The sequence below is a fragment of the Schistocerca serialis genome, chromosome 9 (assembly GCF_023864345.2).
Source record: "Schistocerca serialis cubense isolate TAMUIC-IGC-003099 chromosome 9, iqSchSeri2.2, whole genome shotgun sequence".
Classification (NCBI taxonomy): Eukaryota; Metazoa; Arthropoda; class Insecta; order Orthoptera; family Acrididae; genus Schistocerca; species Schistocerca serialis.
Genome location: NC_064646.1, coordinates 192627031 through 192647267, shown reverse-complemented (window position 1 = coordinate 192647267; position 20237 = coordinate 192627031). Strand labels below are relative to the sequence as shown.

The 20237-nt window shown below is 44.4% G+C and overlaps 1 pseudogene; it reads left to right on the top strand.

Moving 5' to 3' along the window:
* Positions 1 to 19594: 19594 nt before the first annotated feature.
* Positions 19595 to 19712, top strand: LOC126420042 (5S ribosomal RNA; annotated as a pseudogene).
* Positions 19713 to 20237: the final 525 nt, after the last annotated feature.

Here is a 20237-nt window from a genome sequence, read left to right as displayed (position 1 = left end):
TTAACAGTGATGCTGCACTAGGATTCTAGGCATAAAAGCAAAAGCTTCACCTTTCCGTCTAGAGTCTAGTAGTCAGACGCCAGACGTCCCATTGAAGGCCACATCGAAAGTTCCGTATGTGAGTCCTAAAGTTCGTAGGGTTTTCCAAAAGATTTTCTGACAATACTCGACAACAGAAACTGATATAGACTTCAACCGTAGCTATCCGCGAAAGGTGTTGTTGGTCACTGAAAACATTTGACATTGTCGTTTGAACTGATGAATTGGGGTACTTGTAGGTAAACTAACGTGGCACAGAGTCAGCACGCTAAAGACCACGTTAAGAGATAAATCTACACTGATAAACCAAAATATTATCACCACTGCCCACCGCGACGTTGGATGCCTCCTAATGGTGCTGCGGGCTCGTAAGGCGGTAACAGAAGTGTGTATGCGGAGCAGACACGTACGGGGGATCACTCTAGCAAAGATAAGGATAGCAGATGGGAAAATCCATTGAGATAAGCAACTTTGACACAAGGCACATTAATATTACGCAGAGTCTGTGAATGAGTATCTGGAAAAGGGCGAAGCTGGTCGAATGTTCACACGCTACTGCCGTGAGCATTTACGCGTAGAGATAGAAGGACGGTGAAACTGCCACTAGATGCTAAATGGTTGGACGTCAACGACTCTACACAGAACGTGGGGTTCGGAGGCTTGTCTGCTGTGTAAAGAAGGATAGATTGTGATCTGGTGTTTCGGAGCACACCGTTCATCGTACATTGTTGAATATGGAGTTCCGCAGCGGGCCACTCCTACGTGTTCACATGTTGACCCAGCGACACCGTCAGTTACGATTGCAGTGGGCAGGGGACCGTCGGGATTCGACCGTCTCCAATGGAAACGTGTCGGCTCTTAGGATAAATCACATTTTTGCTACACTAGGTAGATGGCAGTCTCCACAAATGCCTTCTTTGAGGTGAACGGTGGCTCGAAATGTGCGGCGTGCCATGGAGGAAAGCTGAATGGAGCAGTATTATGCTATGGAAAACATTCTCCTCCGCTTGCATGGGACCTGTGGTACTAATCGAAGAAACGTTGACAGCTGCAGACCACCTGCATGCCTTCATACTTGATGTCTTCCACGACTGCCATGTCATCTTTCTGCATTATAACTGTCCGTGTCTCGGAGGCAGAAGCATGTTACAGTGGTTTGAGAAGCATTATGGAGAGCTCAAGTTAAAGTCTCAGCGACCAAATTCTCCTGGCGTAGACCCTATGGAACCCATCTGTGTCGCTATTAGCCCCCGTCACCGCGTACTCAAATCAGCGGCTCGTTATTTATTCGAATTACATGACCTGTGAGTAGAAAGCTAATGCCACTTATCTCCACAGACCTCCCTGATACACAGAATCAGTGATGTATTTCGTCCCAAGGACGGACAAACAAGCTATTAAGCAGGTAGTCACCATGTTTGGGCTCATCAGTGTACTCCAAAGCGTACGAAGAGTCGTGGTATTAAAAAAGCAACAAACTTTGTTTCAAGATGCGAAACATTGTGACGGAAATGCATTTGCTGCTGGTGCACGTATATGGAGTAGAAGTTGCGAAAAAAAAACTGACTCATTTTGTAACATAATTGAGACAAATAATCATCCGTGACGTTTGGACTGACTGTTAACAAGCGTAACGACTGACGGCAGCGATAAAGTCGGACAAGTACGAACGCCATATCATTGATTGGCTCTGAAGATGGTATTGGATTATTTGGTTGTTACTAAGACAGGGTCAACGCTTTAATTCCCTATCATCAGGCAAGTGCAATATCTCTTCCAGATTTACGCTTCCCAAGTTGAATGAAGAGTACAGGTATATGGCAACAGCTACATACTGTAAGCTGCAGGAGATACCATTGATTCATATTAGCTGCAAACCACTGTTGCAAGAGGTGAGACGCCCTACCGGTGAGCCGAGGAAGCTGTCATGACCGCAATACACTGCTGTCACCATCACGTTTTTCCAGTCATTCAAAGATGAATGATGGAATTCTCAGATCGAGCAAAAAAGAATCCTTAGTCTATACACTGTCTGAAATAAAAATAAAAAATGAAAATGAAGCACCCAGAAGGGAGGAGGAAAGGATATGAAATTTCGCGGATTGAAATGGGACGTGATGTTATTCCATATCCTGGATCGGCAATTACAAGGAGTTGTCCTCTGATCTGGCACCGCAAATGGTCCATTAGGGACCAATCTGGGGATTTCGGTGGCCACGAGAATATCTCAACATCCCGCAGACAGATCAGGGAGACACGTGCCATTTGTGGACAAGCAATGTTTTGCTCAAAAATGGCACCAAGACACTGTCGCAAGACGCAGGATGACGGTGACCCACGGTAGTGCGGTCACATTTTCGTCAGTCACTACCAGCTGTGACCTAAGGTCATACCTGATGACTCTCGCACCACGACGCCAGGGATACCACAGCTGCGCATCCTCAAAATATTGGAAGAACGAGACCTCACTCCATGCCGCCGCCATAATCGGCGACGACTGTGTCTGTGGTGGAGCAGAACTTCAGTTCATCGCTAAACACAAGGCGACGTCATGCATCAGCAGTCCACGCTGCACGGTCAGGGCACCACTTCAAATGCAGCCATTTGTTTTGTGATGTTAACGGCAAGGGACGGCAATTCCCTAGTCCTGCTTCTGCTAGTTTCCGACAAGTGGTTGTGGGATGACACAGAATGTTGCGTAGAGTCCACTGATAGTTGTTTTACGGTGGGCGCAGATGTCAAGGGATTACGACGTGCTCGGTGTACAATACTGCGATCCTCCCTTGCGGTGGTCAGACGTGGTCGATAGGAAAGATCACGGCGAGTTTACCTGTCCTCACGTTCCCAAGCAATCCAGCGTAGGGCCACTGTTACATACGAATACCCCACAAATCGATACTGGACAATTCGACCAGGTGCCTAAATGGAGTATACCTGTCCTCAAGTTCCCAAGCAGTCTAGCATTGGACCACTGTTACATACGAATGCCGCACACATCTGGATACTGGACGATTCGACCAGCTGACCAAATGGAGGCCTACAATAGGGACAACACAACGAGGCCACTTTCAAGCTTTGCCATGTGATGATGACGCTGTCTCACACGAAAACGCGCCATCTGCGTGTCATTCTCAATGATCACTCAACACTTGACACCCTTTACTTCCCTTTTATGCACTGCGAGGCTTGATAACAACACTGAACACCAGAACACTGATGCAGTCTGGTGTCCGTCTATGTCAAACAGAGCCGCGACTCTGATCATGTACAAATACGCCAATGGTACGTACCTGTACTGAGTTACATTGACTGTGTCTCTTGGCTGCTTCAGTGTAGTTTGTAGTCACTTCATAAACTTATTTATAAATAGATTTTGCAGAGATTGCTGCCATTCACCATCCTTTGTTAGATTTTTGGACAACATGGTTGTGGAAGTGAGGCAGCGATTAGTATTTTTAATCAATTATTCAAAAACAGTCTTAATCGCATTTATTATTATTATACCGCCAACCGGTTTCAATCCGACGTAGGGGTCATCTTCTGGGCGTTTACACCATTGGTCGACTGCTGGTGGTGTCACTCCTGTCTACATAACGGCAGGAAACTAGTGACACCACCAGCAGTCGACCAATGGTGTAAACGCCCAGAAGATGACCCCTACGTCGGATTGAAACCGGTTGGCGGTATAATAATAATAAATGCGATTAAGTCTGTTTTAGAATAATTGATTCTTTGTTAATCTGCTTTAATTATTTAACACTGCTACATGTTTCGAGCTCCCATCGCTTCAAAGAAATATTTAACGTCAATATACATAGATCTTTGCAGTTCTTTATCTTGACAAGGTTATGGTCTGCCTGCGGAGAAAGGGATGTTTGAACCTTTGAGAGAGCGTTTGCTATATTTTCTGCTAAGGTGTTAAAAAAACAGCACAAATAACTACTGAACTTGAAGAAAGACAACCTCTCAACTCAGATCTCATTTGTAATTGAGTGGAGCGGCTCTCTTGCGTAAGTGATATACTCTGTGATCTGTAATATGGGACCGAGGCACTTGGTGAAACATTTTGTAAATACTGATTTTAACTTTGAACATATTGCATATAGCTTCCTAGCTAATTTAGGTATGGAGTAAATTTATACTTCAAATTGGCCACATATGTTAACCTCTACTGAGATCAGATGACGGTAATTCTGTTTACCGAAACCGGCCTTCGCAGATAAAGCTTTTACAAGCGCGATCTTGGTTGAGAAGTTGTCTTTCTTCAAGCTGAATATTTACAGATCTCCACTTATAACACAGCATGAGCAAGTTAAATAAACCCTCAGGATGGCCGGACGTCTCTGGGCCGAAATACCTTGCAGAATGTTGATGGGATCCGGCTGCAAACCCGAAAATTACCGGAAGAAGAAATACGCTGGAAAAATTTCAGTAGCCACATTAAATAATTATTCACTCTGTTCGTTAGATATGTCTGTCTTCTTGTGGTTATCCACATATTTTATTTCTGCAGCTGTCTTGAATATTTCGTCCTCTGTTTAAAAACTTATGAGAAAGGACGCTATATTTCTGTTGTGCTCGTTTTTAAAGTCTTATGAAGAACGCAACACGCTGTTTATTACAAGCAACAGTAGAATTAACATGGCATTCAAAACAAATCTTAGCTCGACAACGCTATCGTTGTGTCGATCACGGCATACCTGTCACTTTGCAGTGTCTTCAACACTATTTGACGATGCAACTTTGGTGTTAGTAGATGAAGGACATTCCACTAAGAGAGAATAGGGACGATATACCATTGTTAAGAAGAACATACAATTATGCAAGAAAAATCATACAAGCAGATGTAATTGTATACAGGTCCATACAGACCACTGATCATTATGCATTTTCTAGTTTACCAAGTAACAGTCTGTAAAGCTGAGTTCTTGGAATTATTAATTTCATTCATGATTTAATTTCTTCTTTTTTTGCCAAGTAGTGAATATTTCTAATTCGTCTAAGATATTAATTTTATACCTCTTCTGTAAAGTATGTAGTACTTGAAGGTCGCTATCAATTGTAACTTGCTTCCTGTTTCGTCCTTATGTTTAGGGACAGATGATTTGTTCCATTTGTTAGAACAGAAGGAACCAGTACGGTCTTGCGAACGGGTTTTAAGTTCTCTGTCCATTTGGACAGTTATTGCTTGTTACATCGATTACATGACAGTTCATAATGGCTGACTTGCTACGTTTTTCACTTTGTAAGATGTCAGGCAAATCCAACACCTTCCATGAAAACCCTGACATGATAAGCAAATCCAGTGGTATGTCACATAGCTCCGAATAAATCGTGACATTAAATTAACCAAAGTAATACGAGTAACGAGTGAGCAAATGGAATACCACAGACTAACACAAGAATGCCTAAATGCATGTCATACCTTCCCACCGTGAGACAGACGCAGTTCGGAGGGGAGAAACGAGAACGGAAGCCGAGAGCAGAATCGTGTTAAGCTAGAAGGCCCTACGATAAGGGACGGACACCCACGTAGCCAGCTAACCACCAGGACCACCCCCCAGCCCATGTTAAAAGCTAGAGCCCTCCAGAAGAACAGTATAGATCTTACGATAACACTAAAAGGGCCACACCAGCTGCAAGTTTTAGCATGATACTTTTTCGCGTCTCCGTTACGTTGCAAATTTTAAAAACATTGCCCCAACGCGAAAAGTATAACGTTTCTCATTGGATAGACAGAATTTTTGTAGTCGGAGCTTAAGGTTAACATTGAAACCCTGATTGGTCAGATGAAAACACAGCCAGATAGTTTTTTTTTTTAAACCAACTTCGGTAAATTGTAGTAAGGAGAAGTTAGGAGAGAGTTGCTTCCGAGTCGGCGAGGTGCGTGGAGCTGTGCCGAGCGACGCCCCCTGACACTGCCTAACCAACGACAAGGTAATGAACGCACGCGATGCCGCATAACAGCGCATAAAGCTTCACTCAGAATGTAAGCGTAGGCTTCCGCGGCCGTTGTCTTCTTCAATAAAATTCTTCGGGGTATCAGACCGCATCGTCATAATTTATAATGCGCCAACGTTTCGGCCAGCGTTGCAGCTAGCCTTCATCAGGGCCTGATGAAGGCTAGCTGCAACGCTGGCCGAAACGTTGGCGCATTATAAATTATGACGATGCGGTCTGATACCCCGAAGAATTTTATTGAAGAACTTCACTCAGAAGTCTCATCTGTTACACCCCCGTATTGCGTAATACTAGTGTCGATCGTCAATTAAAGCTCATGGTATTCACATTTGCTACGTAAGTTAAAATCTGAAACGCGATGATTTTTTTGTTATATAATTATTGAGAAGCCACATCAGCCACTGTAATTTACGACAAGTTAGATAAGTAATTAAAGATAGTTGAAGGTCACTGTAGACCATTTTGATAGTTTTCTCTTTTGTGCAACTTAATTTAAACCTAGATTATAGATGTGATATGGCATAGGTCATCCTTCGATCCATTGTAGAACTTGGACACCCATTCAGGGAATATTCGTTCACATTTTTGTTGAACGCAGTTGGTTTTTATCATTCTGTATTAAAACATTTCCTTTTATCAATAGTGCAATTTATAAATAATGTTTTGTGAGTAGAATAAAATTTCCAATGGTAAACTTAACTGCTTTTTCGACGTTATTTTACCAGCTAACTAAAAATAGGAAAGCCTTGAACCCCTTCCACTAAATTTAGTTAGTATTAAGATTCTTTTACAGGGAGTGCAGTGGAGCTGAAGCTGAAATCATTAAGTATTTGGTTATATCATCGCTAGTCTCACTGAACTCTACATGTCATGTGTGGTCTGGCGTCTCCTTACCAGCAACAGGTCCCAGGTTCAAACTAGTCAATTCCCTAAAAAACACGCTCAGTGGTAGGGAGACACGACATAGAACAACAGACACCACGCAGAATGTTAGAACTTTGTTCCTTAAATTGTGGGCGGTGGCACTTACGCCAACATTGCTTTAGATAGCTTCTTAAACATTGTAAAAGAAGTTATGTATCTAATCTGTTTTGTTCTATTGCACCAGTCACCTAATATATTAAACGTACTAATTGCCGTAGTCAGTGCGAACATGTAGGAAATGTCAAAGAATCATCTTATTTCTTCATGAATTAGGAATTACTTAAAAAGTTGTCTACTGTTTTTATTATTTTGCCAGTTTTATAAGTCCGTAACCCTTTTCGTTGGCGACTAGTCTTAAAATAGGACTGTATGATTGTAAAATATCGAATTTCACGGCCAGAAATGCCGCATTTATTGAAGTACTAGCTAATAACCCGGTGTTGCCAAGGTATGTATTTATTTCTATTAGTCCATCTCCTGTTGAACCTGTCTCTGTCCGCCTCCTCCACCAATCTGTTAAACTGCTCCTCCCCCCTCGGTCCATCTGATCCTTACCAATCAGTTCATCTTCTCACCCCCCCCCCTTTCTAATTATATGTGCACCTCGCCTCTCTCTGTCCATCTCCTGCCCTTTTTCATCCATTCCGTCCTCCCCCCTTTTTCATCTCCTTCTCCCCCGTCACTCTGCCTCCCTTTCCTGCTCCTCTCTTTGCCCATGTCCATCTCCCTCTCATCCTCCTACCTCCTCCTTCTCCCTCCTCTCTGCCCATCTCCTTGTCCCTTCTCTCTCCACCTTATCATATTCATCCCAGTAGGAGCGTGGTCTTTCTCATTCCTACAGTATTTCTTTCCAGACTGTAACTAATACGTGTAACAAATTTGACTAAAATCGTTCCAGGGGTTTAGGATAAGCTTTGCTCGTTTACACACATGGTCAAATACATTGCATACATATTTGACATATTACACGCGTATTGGAATTTCGTCCTGCAGTTTCATTTTCGAGCAACACAATGTTTATGACGTCGTATCTGCTGAACTATTTGCAGGTACATCCATGTGGTACATATCCTAATGTCTGCGAAAGGTGTTGTGAATAGAGTTACTAGTAGAGAAAGAGCCATGGGGGAGTCGCTGGCGCCAGCGATTCTCGTACCTAGTAGGGGCAGTAATTCAGCTCGTTCTGGCATCAGCGTTTCCTCTTTGGTTTTCCTCTCCCGGCCGCTATTTAAGCGCGGCGCTTCCGGCTATGGCTGTCTTGGTTTTCCGCTCTGGGGCTCTAGTGGTCGTGCTTGCCCGTTTTTTTGGGCGTATGTTTGTTGGCGAATCTTGGAGTGACCGGTATGGAGGAGCATTGGTTGCTCTCGGCGGTTTGTTTTGATGTGAGGGATGTGTCGGCAGCAGGCTGGTGGTGATGGCCTCCAGTGCACTAGAAAGTGTGAATATTGTACTACCCAATGCTGGATGCCTATACATGCTATGTGAATTCTCCTCGCTTGCTGCTAATAACGGTGGGCATCTGCTTTTTCTTTGAAGTTGTGTTTTGTGGTCATTCTGATTGTAGTTTGTGTTCACAGCCAGAAACAGTGATTTATATTTGGTTATACCTGTCGTGGTGGGAATAAGGTATTCACTCCTGGTTCCAGTATGTGTTGAGTACTGGTGTTATGAGTGTAAAACACTGCTCAGTGATTACGTGAGTAGTGTGAAGGCTGCATGAGTCATTCTAGGATAGTGCGCAGCCCATGTTTAGTGTTAAGACAGTGTAATGATACTTTAGTATCTTATGGTGTCTTGTATTATGGGTTTTAATGCTCTTGGTTCGGCAGGCCGTTAACTTCTCCAGACTTATTGTTGGGGTCTGCCTGTAAGAGTAGTGAATTATGAGCTGTAAGAAGTGAATGCTAGTTGTTTGAAGTCTTGAATGTCTTAAGGGTATTAAGTTTAAACGGGGGCGCGTAACTCTGAAATAAGAGGATTTGTGTTGTGTCCTCTGGTTTGGTTGCAGTCCTCTTTAAAAAAAAAAATGTTGCAGTGTACTACGAGCGGTTGGCACAATCCGTTGGGGATTGACGAATACGGGGGAGCGGCGCCTTAACTGAATATGTTCGGACGCCGTTAGCTCGTCCAGCTACGTCTTGGTGACCCTCGGCGCTACTTGGCTGTATCCCGTCAGAATCGCTGCTTGCCCCAGTAGTTGACAGAAGTTGAGTGTTATTTGGAGATTCCTCTCGTTAATATGTTTGGACTGCGCCAAGGTGCGTCGCCTGTTCCTAGTAATTTGGTCACCCTTGTATTAGGGTGGGTCGTCTGTTGTGCTGTGCCCGCTGTTGCTTGGAACTTAAACTGACTATTAAGATAACTGACATTCTGCCTGAATATTGTTGTTATACGTTCACGAGTGAGTTCAGTGGAATAAATCACTATATAATTGGTGGAATTCCGTTTTTCTGTGATCTGTTTATTGGTCTAAGATTCCCGTTGGGGATTTTTGCTCTTTTACTTAAAATTTGTTACTTAATATTCTTTACTGTTGCTTGTCTTACCAATGGATATATAGTCCCGGTAAATTCCTGTTAAATTTGTGGGCAGTTATGCTTGTCATCCATATTTATCTGGGACTATTTGTTACTTAGTGAAAAGAAAGGATCTATGATTGACTTGTTTCATGCCGTATAATCTGTATAAGGTTTTTAATTATATTTGTTATTGCTGGCTATTGGAAGGCCGGTTTGTAAGAGATTTTGTAAAACTGTTTTTGGGGATATGTGTCATAAATTTTTGTGAACTACAAGCCTGTGTTTGCCCTTTCTTGCGACTCATGTCCCAGAAAAGTAATAAATTAAAACGGAATGCATTATGCGGCAGTTTCTAACGCACGTCAGTGTTTATGATGTGACATCTCCTGACCTATGTGTCGTAAAAATATATAGTTTTCTATGTGCATTCAGAGGTGTAAGTGAACACCGTGAGCAAAATATCACTACTGCATTTAGTAGCAGTAAAGTAATAAACTAAAACATCATGATTCATGTAGCAGTTTTACTACATGAACAGCGAAAGCGTAGTAAGCGATATAACGTTTTCCTTTCATTTTTTTGTGGGGTTGTCTGCGGGAAAAAGTTTCTTTTTGGTTTTAAATTATATGTAAAGTTTGTTGCGGATCTCTAACTGCTCTCATTAGCAAATGCTGGACGGCTAAGATATGAGCTACACTGCATTTCACCCCCCCACATCCATCCCCCTCTCCCCCCCCCCCCCCCCCCTCTGTTTTGACAGATAGATAGTTCTTTCCTCCACAGCGATTCTTTCAGCCAATAAATTATAAGTGCACCAAGTTTGGTTGAAATTCATCCAGTGGTTTATTAGGAGATGTGGAACGTACATGCATACATTTTTATAATTTGTGTGGATTCTGGGGTATTAAGCCATGGTAGAATAAATTTGTGGGAAAAAATCCAACATTTAGCGCCCTTCTACAAAGAACATTTTCGAGGGGTTGCTGTAGCTTCTACGAATATCGCTGGCTTGCTTCTGACGACAGCAAAAACATCAAAAGTCTCACGAAGTTGGTCGTTAGGTTGAAGTCGGGTGCTGCTGTTATCGCTCCAGGGAGAGAGACTGGTACACATCTTCTTCAGTGCTAATCCAGCTGTCATACAGCTTTACACCGTCATCTTCCGATTAAAATATCGGCGCGTTTAACTCTCTCACATCTCTATATAACCCACTCGTGGCAGCCAAGACCCAAGTTTTCCTAAGTTTTATCAGCACGAGTCTAATGGTTTCTGGCTGCAGAACGTATGCCGCAACAGCAAATAATTCATGTCCTCCCTTAACAACTGCCTTGTTCCCTTCTATTCGTTTTCAGTTTATGTTGTGGCAATGGAGGAGGGGGGAAGGTAAGAGGGGGCTGTAATCTTGGTACGCCTATTTAGAAGTGATTTTCTGAAGTTGTGATGAAGTTTCCCATATTTATCTGGTATGGATTACAATTCATCCAATAAAAAAGAAATATAGCTTTCAAAACACGCTTCGTTGAACTTCCGCTATGGCAGTCAATAATAAAAAAATGTGAGGTATGAAAATAACTCGTTACACCCGTTAACATGCCTAATACGATGACATGTGGTACAAAAAGTTGTATATGTATTTTCTTTAGTCAACGGCATTTTTCACTGGTAAGTTTTGTTGATATCCACACAGGATTTTCTTTGTAGGCCTTTCCTCCCATTGAAGATTTTTGATTTTCTGTGGAACCCAACATTATTGATCTGTGAACTGAAATTTCTTTTGCGAAAATTTTTTAACTGTATTTTCCTCACTCGTTCGGTACTGTTGACTGAGTTATATTAGGACGTTATTTCAAATCATTCACTCAGAAGATGCATTTTGCCAATTTTAATGAAATGTGCTTACCTCTTAAGTAAAGAAGTAATCTGGTGTGCAAAAACATATCGAACATCAGTTACTTAGGATAGAATAAGTTCGTATACCTCTTGTCAAAATTATTTCTTGCGGCACGAAACGTCTTGAAATTCTCCGAACTGGTAATATAAAAAACGACCATTTTTACTGTCACGCCTCGTCTTGGATGATTTCTACGAACGCCCGTTGGTACGCCGGGTGTCCCATACTATCAGCAAGCCACTATCACCTCCAGTAAATGCAGACTGCCAACTACCTCCTCTTCCATGGTAAATAGACGTATGAACTGATCTTATTCATCTGTTCTTCAAAACAACCCAATTACTGTTCGCCGTGTCTCGACAACAGATGGTTCAAAAAGCTCTAAGCACTATGGCACTTAACATCTGCCGGCCGTGTTGGCCGAGCGGTTCTAGGCGCTATAGTCTGGAACCGCGTGACTGCTACGGTCGCAGGTTCGAATCCTGCCTCAGGCATGGATGCGTGTGTGTGTGTGTGTGTGTGTGTGTGTGATGTCCTTAGGTTAGTTAGGTTTAAGTAGTTCTAAGTTCTAGGGGAATGATGACCTCAGAAGTTAAGCCCATAGTGCTCAGAGCCATTTGAACTTAACATCTGAGGTCATCAGACCCCTAGACTTAGAAGTACTTAAACCTAACTAACCTAAGGGCATCACACACACACACACACACACACACACACACACGCATCCATGCCTGAGGCAGGATTCGAACCTGCGGCCGTAGCAGCAGCGCGGTTCCGGACTGAAGCGCCTAGAACCGCTCGGCCACAGCGGCCGGCTTTCGACAACAGAAAGGTATCGTTTACGTAACGGTGCGCCTGTCTCGCAGCAGTAGACACACCTAGTCTAGATCGTGTGCTGAGACTACGTCGGATACAACGGTCAGAGAGCAGCACGACTGGAGTCAACAGCCAGGATGTCGCCGATCCGCACCGATCGCTAAAGCTACGCTCGTGTCACGTGTTGGCGACGCGGCTGCCGACGGCGCCACAGCGGGAAGTCGCATTTATCAAACGTGATGTATGGCGCGCTCTGCGGTCGGAAAATTAATGACGGCTGAAACAGCGCACGCGAAAGAATAATTTAGTGCGACCGTCCCAGCGGCGCCGCCGCATCGCCATCGCATGCGCGACGCGACTTGCGGAGACGGACAGCGCATGCCGGTTTGTTGTGAATAATTCCGAGCCGGGAAGCACAGTAGCGCAGTACATTACGTCACATTGCTAATAAGGACAAAAAGGAAAGGAATGCCGGACATCAAGAAACACGGACAGAGACACAATGAGTCTACTTAAGGGAGAGTTGTCTATATTGTACTGGGTCCTAATTTGCAACACGGTTATACGCTCATGTTCAGGAAAAGGAGAACGTCTTGAACGACTAGACACAGTACGTTCACATTCACAGGACATGTACATTAGTATGTTCTCCAGAAATGATTAGCATTTCAATCGTGTCGGCCCCAAATTTCAAGGTCAACAATGACATCGCGGCGGAACTCCACCTACCGGTGAAATGTGTCTGCGACTCTCTTTTTCCTATAAAATGGAAGTTAGTGGAGAAGTTTGACTTCAGAAGACGTGTAGGGTGCGTCGCAGACGTATGCGTGTATCGTACCGTCCAGTCACTGAGATTAAAAGGGTCGCATTGTTGGCATGGGAGAATGTGATGCATCCATACCGGGAATTCCTGCTCATGTGGAACGAAGTGTTTCGGCAGAGCAACGTGTGTGTGCAGAATGGTTCACGGCAGGCCGTAGAACACGATGAGGTGGGTCAGGTCGCACCACCCAACCTCCCACCTAGAAAATCAACATCTAATCTGAATGGTATTGCAGGACATATCTGAGTCCTCCTCGGCCTTGGCGCAACAGTAGAGCTATGTAACACATCGCACACTATCAGGGGTGACAGTCCATCATCGTTTATTACGTCGTCCTACTTCCATCTTTGACGAAAGTGCAGAAATATGCTCGACGGCAATGGTGCATGGAACTACTTCACTGGAGGCAGGAATGGCATTAGATGCTGTTTTCGGACGAATTCAGGTTCTGTTTGCTTGAAAATGATGGCTGATTGTGGTTAGCTGCCATGCCCGAGGGAGGACTCGAACCGCCGACGGTGGCAGCCGCGCGAACCGTGGCAAGGCGCCCAAGACCGCGCAGCTATACCGCGTTGCAGTGACATCCTGCGACCCGTAGTCATACCCTTTCTGCACTACACCCAGACGCCATTTTTCAGCAAGACAATGCAGGACCATTATGTTGCTGCACGAACACGTGCGTTTTTGGAGTCACAAGATGTCAGCCATTTGTCATGGTCCACCAGATCACCATACCTTCCCCCCAATCGAAAGTGTCTGGGATATGGTGAAACGATGGGTGCAGAGCTGTGATCCGATGCCAGCCACCACAGATGAACTTTGGAGCCAGGTGGATGCAGGACGGATGGCTACACCACAGGACGCCATTCGCGCCTTATAGAGGTCGATGCCATCACGCGTGGAACAAGTTATCACAGCCCATCGCGGCCCCTGTACCTACTAGGCAGCAGGACACGTGCTGAACCGTGGTGATTGAAATGCTAATCATTACTACAATTCATACTAATGTCCTGTGAATATGAATGTCCTATCTCTAGTCGTTTAAGGTGTTCTGTTCTTTTTCTGAACATGGGTGTAAAATTCATTCCTCTTGTACTACGCGACATTTAGTAACGTCAGCGTGAACTACGTGCTTCTTCGAGCCACACCGTCAGCTACATCTCCCGTGTGTTGGTTGGCTTAGCCGTGGCGACTCGCTTCGATTCTACTTGTGAACCGCGCGGAGTGGCCGCGCGGTTTGAGGCGCCATGTCACGGATTGCGCGGCCCTTCCCCCCCGAAGGATCGAGTCCTCCCTCGTTCATGGATGTGTGTGTGTTGTTCTTAGCGTAAGTTAGTTTAAGTAGTGTGTAAGTTTAGCGACCGATGACCTTAGCAGTTTGGTCCCTTAGGAATTCACAGACATCTACTTGCGATAGGAGGCTCACTCTATGTTTTCCGGCTGTTCGAGTCGTCTAGGTGGCGCCCGACGGCGGAGGGTGGTTACTGCCAGCGTGGGCGGCCAGTGAGAAAGTGGACGAAGTGAGTAGAGACGCACAGTGCTTCTCCGTACGGCTGGGCAATTTTGGCATTCGCTTGGTCTTAGCGCTGTGTGCTCGGGTTCGTGGTGGTCTCGCCGTAGGTCTTCCATGAGCGTTGCCATGTTTTGGAAGATGGTTTGGTTACGCCTTCGCCTTGGTCAATGAGTTACTTCTTGGCTAGTTGGAAGGTCAAGTGTTTCGCATTGGGAAGCTGGCGGATTTTGTGTGGGTAATCTCTCACTCGATGCTTTGCAATTGATCCTGCTTTTACTTGTGGCGCTTTTCACTGGGTAATCTAGAAAGAGCTTTCTAAGCTGATACATGCGGTTCGAGCCTCGATATAATGAATGTTACTTCGTTATATTTTAAAAAGGAAAAAAAAAAGCAGCTGGTTTCCTTGTGAGTTCTATTTAAGCTGCCTGTTGAGCTGTTGTAAACTTAATCATCATAAGAAAGGAGCTCGTTCTGTGATATTAAGAATGAACTATGTGCTACCATTATCGTTTTTGTGTATTAAACTGTATTGTGTTTTAATTTTTCTTGCGGTGGCCGTGCGGTTCTAGGCACTTCAGTCCGGAACCACGTGGCTGCTAAGGTCGCAGGTTCGAATCCTGCCTCGGGCATGGATGTGTGTGATGTCCTTTGGTTAGTTAGGGGACTGATGACCTTAGATGTTGAGTCCCATAGTGCTCAGAGCCATTTTTAATTTTTCTTCGGCACTGCTAAAAGTCGATGCTTGCTGCGGCAAGTTCCGATTGCGGCTTTTGACACTTTGGACTCGTTTCTGTTTGTACCCCCTTGTGTAGTGGGTGAAGGAAAGCAGACTCAAAACAGTAAGCTATTTTCGTGTTAAAAGTAGTACGCCTCTATGTGCCTTCGGCTGGTAAAATGTCTCTTACTTCAGTTTCAGTGTTTGGGCTCCTCTGTAGGTTAATCCTAGTTCGTGGTGCTAATATTATTAGAATGTTTTGAGTACCTACCTGTTGAAACTTCCTGGCAGATTAAACCTGTTTGATGGACCGTCACACGAACTCGGAACCTAAGAGCGGTTAAGTGCTCTACCGAGTGAGCTAACAAAGCGCGACTCGTCACCCCTCCTCACAGCTTTATTTGCGCCAGTACCTCGACTCCTGCGAAGGAGAGCTTCTGTGTGTTTTGCAAGATAGGTGACCAGGTGCTGGTGGAAGTAAAGCTGTGAGTCGTACTTGGGCAGCTCAGGTGGTAGAGCACTTAACCGCTCTTAGGTTGGGCTGCGTGTATTCTTCAAATTATTTTCTTTTTAAATTTTCAGACTCTTGCAGTTTTACGACTGCTTCTGTGGTTCTTTCATTTGTTTGAATCTTAAAGACTGCTTCTCTCCATTGAATTAGTATTTTACTGGGGCTTTACCTTGGGCGCAGTTACTGTTTTATTTAATTTCGAGTTGTTATAAACTTGAGCCTATCTACTGCTCACGTAGTCAGTTAAAAGGCTGCTCATGTAATTTCTAACTGCCAAAATTTGAGTTCACTCAGTGTTTTCTAGGACAGTAAAGTAAACAGAAAATTGTTAACTTCTCTGAGTTCCAAAGTGGTTATTGTCAACCCTTTTAAATTCTTAGTATGAAATACAGGTGTTGTTCCTTTCAATGGTGAATGATGTTTTAAATTACCTGAGGTTCAGACCGTCCACGCAACATTTGCTGGCGCCGAGTTAGGTGCAGTTACCAGTCTCATTGATAAACAAATAATATGTAGACAGCTTTGATTTTGTTGTACATCTCATGTAACTTTTGTGTTTTTGGCGAAGACCGTTACTGTCAGAAAGTAAGTACTAACTTATGCCCGCCCGGTTGGCCGTGCGGTCTAACGCACGACTTTCCGGATTGGGAAGGAGTGCCTGGTTCCCAGCACGAATCCGCCCGGCGGACTTGTGTCGAGGTCCGGTGAGCCGGCCTGTTTGTGGATGGTTTTCAGGCGGTTTTCCATCTGCCTCGGCGAATGCGGGCTGGTTCCTCTTATTCCACCTTAGCTACACAATGTTGGCGGTTGCTGCGGAAACAAGTTCTCCACTTACGCGTACACCACCATTAACCTACCACGCAAACAAAGGAGTTACACTCGTCTGGTGTGAGACGTTCCCTGGGGGGCGGCAGGGGGGGGGGGGGGGGGTCCACCGGGGCCGTCGTTTCTTGGCTCCCGGTTAACATACAATACAAGTACTAACACAACTTTTTTCACGGGGTGGGTGGTGAATATACGTAAATAACCTTGCTTTACAGACAATCATGGATGTGTTTTCGTTTCGGTTTTTCTGTAAGAAACTGGCAGAGAGAGAATGGCGACATTGCCTAGAATGTACCGACATAAGTTTCCGATATTGTACCAGTACAATTTAAGAAACTCTATTGCGCAGTGAGCTATAAAAAATTAGTATAGCATTATTGGTCGAATAAAGTCTTTAGAAATGGTGTGGTGAATTTTATGGGCCTGGTTTCATATCCGTCGCAATCACTGAGCGGGAGTGCTATAGAGCACGCCGGTCGGCTTGATGGATGCTAATGAATTTATGGTACAACGTTAACAGAACCAGAACTCATTACATCAAAGTTTACAATCGTGCATTCTTCTCTATGGCGGCGCCCAGGCCAACGGCAGCACAGTGAGCGGCCTCGGAGCGTGCCGACTCCACCTCGTAATCACGGCGTCAGCTGGGCAGGTTTCGCTGGCTACAGGCGTACAACAGGTGTCGTTGCCCAGGACAGTGACCGTGTATTACCAGAGAACTCTTGTAGATATCGAAGTGGTGCGCTCAGGTAATCTCTCAGCAAATGGTTCAAATGGCTCTGAGCACTATGGCACTTAACATCTGTGGTCATCAGTCCCCTGGAACTTAGAACTACTTAAACCTAACCAACCTAAGGCCATCACACACACCCATGCCCGAGGCAGGATTCGAACCTGCGACCGTAGCAGTCCCGCGGTTCCGGACTGCAGCGCCAGAACCGCTCGGCCACTGTGGCCGGCTACAGAACAACATCATCATCTTAGTGATCGTATCTGTTAGCAGTTTATTGCGTTCCTTTGTCCAATGGACACTTCGGAAAGATAACGCCCTTTCGATATTGGCATTATGGCCAGGAATTGCAGAATAATAGTCTACCAATTACAGTAATTTCGAATAAAATTCTTCACTTTTATGTGATTTGAAAAAAGATGTCCACTTTTCATGAAATAGATGCTTTTGTAAAGGGAGAGCAGATTTTTTAATGAATTTAGTAAAATTTGCCACTGTTTAAAGGTTTACTGTCACCCAACTTCAAGTTTTTTTCTAAAACAGTACTGGTTGGCGTATGTATATATCCTTATGATCCATACCATTATTCCTTCTTAAGCTTCCTCACCTTTACTGACTATTCTGGAACTGGCCTCAGTTCTGCGTTGTCTACTTCAGCGCTAAAAGGCCTAACAAAATCCGGCGACGTCTGACTTTTGCGTTAAAAAAGAAGTATTCCATTGTTTGGGAAGTGGCAGTGTGGACCATAACAACTTAAAAACGACCAGTAAACATGGGCCCTAAAATGTTTACCTTAAAAGCGATGTTCTGTACATCTTCATCTACATCGTACTCCGCAAGCCACCTAATCTTGTGTGGCGGAGGGTACTTTCGGTACCACTATCTGATCCATTTACAGTAGCGAAAATAAACAAGTGCCCTTATGATACGCATTTTACACACCACGTTTACTGTACAGTTTTGCCTTGTTTTGATCCATACTAATACTAAAATACAGTCCGTCCGAACAGCCCTTGAAGGGCCAACGATACCGACCGACCGCCGTGTCATCCTCAGAACACAGGTATTACTGGATGCGGACATGATGGCCATGTGGTCTGCACACCGCTCACCCGGCCGTTGTTAGTTTTCATGATCGGAGCCGTTCCTTCGCAGTCAAGTAGCTCGTCAGTAGGCCTCACAAGGGCTGAGAGCAATCCACTTGCCAACATCACTCGGCAGACCGCACGGTCACCCATCCAAATGCTAGCCAAACTCGACAGAGCTGAACTGCGGTGAACAGACGGGAACCTGTGTATCATTGCGGCAAGGCCTTCGTATACTAATACCTCTCAAAATACGTGAAGCAAGGATCTTACAGTAGAAGACTTGTATACTAATACCTCTCAAAATACGTAAAGCAAGGAGCTTACAGTAGAAGACTTGTGTATTAATACCTCTCAAAATACGTAAAGCAAGGAGCTTACAGTAGAAGACTTGTATACTAATACCTCTCAAAATACGAAAAGCAAGGAGCTTACAGTAGAGGACTTGTGTTTCACGGCAGCGATGACGAACAAGTGCTCATAGCTCTCAAGGTACACATTTTATATCCCACGTTTACTGAACATTTTTGAGTTATTTTAGTCCATACTAACACCCTTCAATAAGTGGCCGGGCACGACTATAAAGGGCTGTACATGTCCGGCTAAGCCTGACACTTGACAACGCTACAAGCTCCACGTGCTTTGCTGAAAATTCAGGGCAGTCAGTTTTCTTCACATCGCATTAGCAGCAATGTGTTGTACCACCTCTGGATTGTTTTTATCTATTCGAGTTTTTAGCTGATATTTGGTGTAAAATCCCTGAACCGTCACAGTTGACCCACTTTTAGCGAATTCGGCGATACAAAACGCACACATTGCTCCATTAAATATCATATACCGACTGTGAAACTATGGTACGGTTCATCTTGCTAACCGAAAATGGAGAAATGCGCTTTCCACTGATAGGTGTCATTTTTTTTCTCTATATCGTTTTCGCGCAGTCGTCTGGGACCCGAGAGGCACCTGGCAAATAAAAATTCGGAATAACGTTATTTGCTGCTGGGGGAGCACATTCCTAACAATATGAAGGCCCACGAGCAAAGTTTTTGACTTACAGCAGTACAGCCAAGATCATATAAAATCGATATATTCAGTTACCAAAAAAATACTGATTTTCGAAACTGGCAACAGATGTTCCCAAACTCTGTCATAGCAATACGTCTGATTTTTGGAATGTAGTTGAATGAGAGATCGAAGGTATTCAAAACAAGTTTTACAGGCGCCTATAGTGTAGCACAAAAGGGCAACGGCCTTGCCGCCGTGGATACACTGGTTCCCATCAGATCACCGAAGTTAAGCGCTGTCGAGCGTGGCCAGCACTTGGATGGGTGACCATCCGGGCCGACACGCGCTGTTGCCATCTTTCGGGGTGCACTCTGCCTCGTGATGCCAATTGAGGAGCTACTCGGACGAATAGTAGCGGCTCCGGTCAAAGAAAACCATCGTAACGACCGGGAGAACGGGGTACTGACCACAAGCCCTCCTATCCGCATCCTCCACTGAGGATGATACGGCGGTCGGTTGGTCCCGTTGGGCCACTTGTGGATTGAAGACGGAGTGCTTTCTATAACGTAGCGCAATCGTAGGGAACCATTTGAATAATGAAAAGAAAAAAGCTCAAGAGACTTAAAAACAATTCATAGCAAATATCCTGAAAATATGTTTTACTATTGATTTGGTTTAATTAACGCGAAAAAATCATTTTTTTAGAAAAAAATTGAACGCATTTCATTTTGAGACCATTTCGAAAATGTTCAAAAATTTTACTTGTCGGTAACAAAAGCAGTGCTCCTGAAAACTATTGGACATGACGAAATAAGTATCTGGATAAAACATATCACAGAAATTTGGTGCAGCACTTTACAAATTATACAAGTTTCCGGTA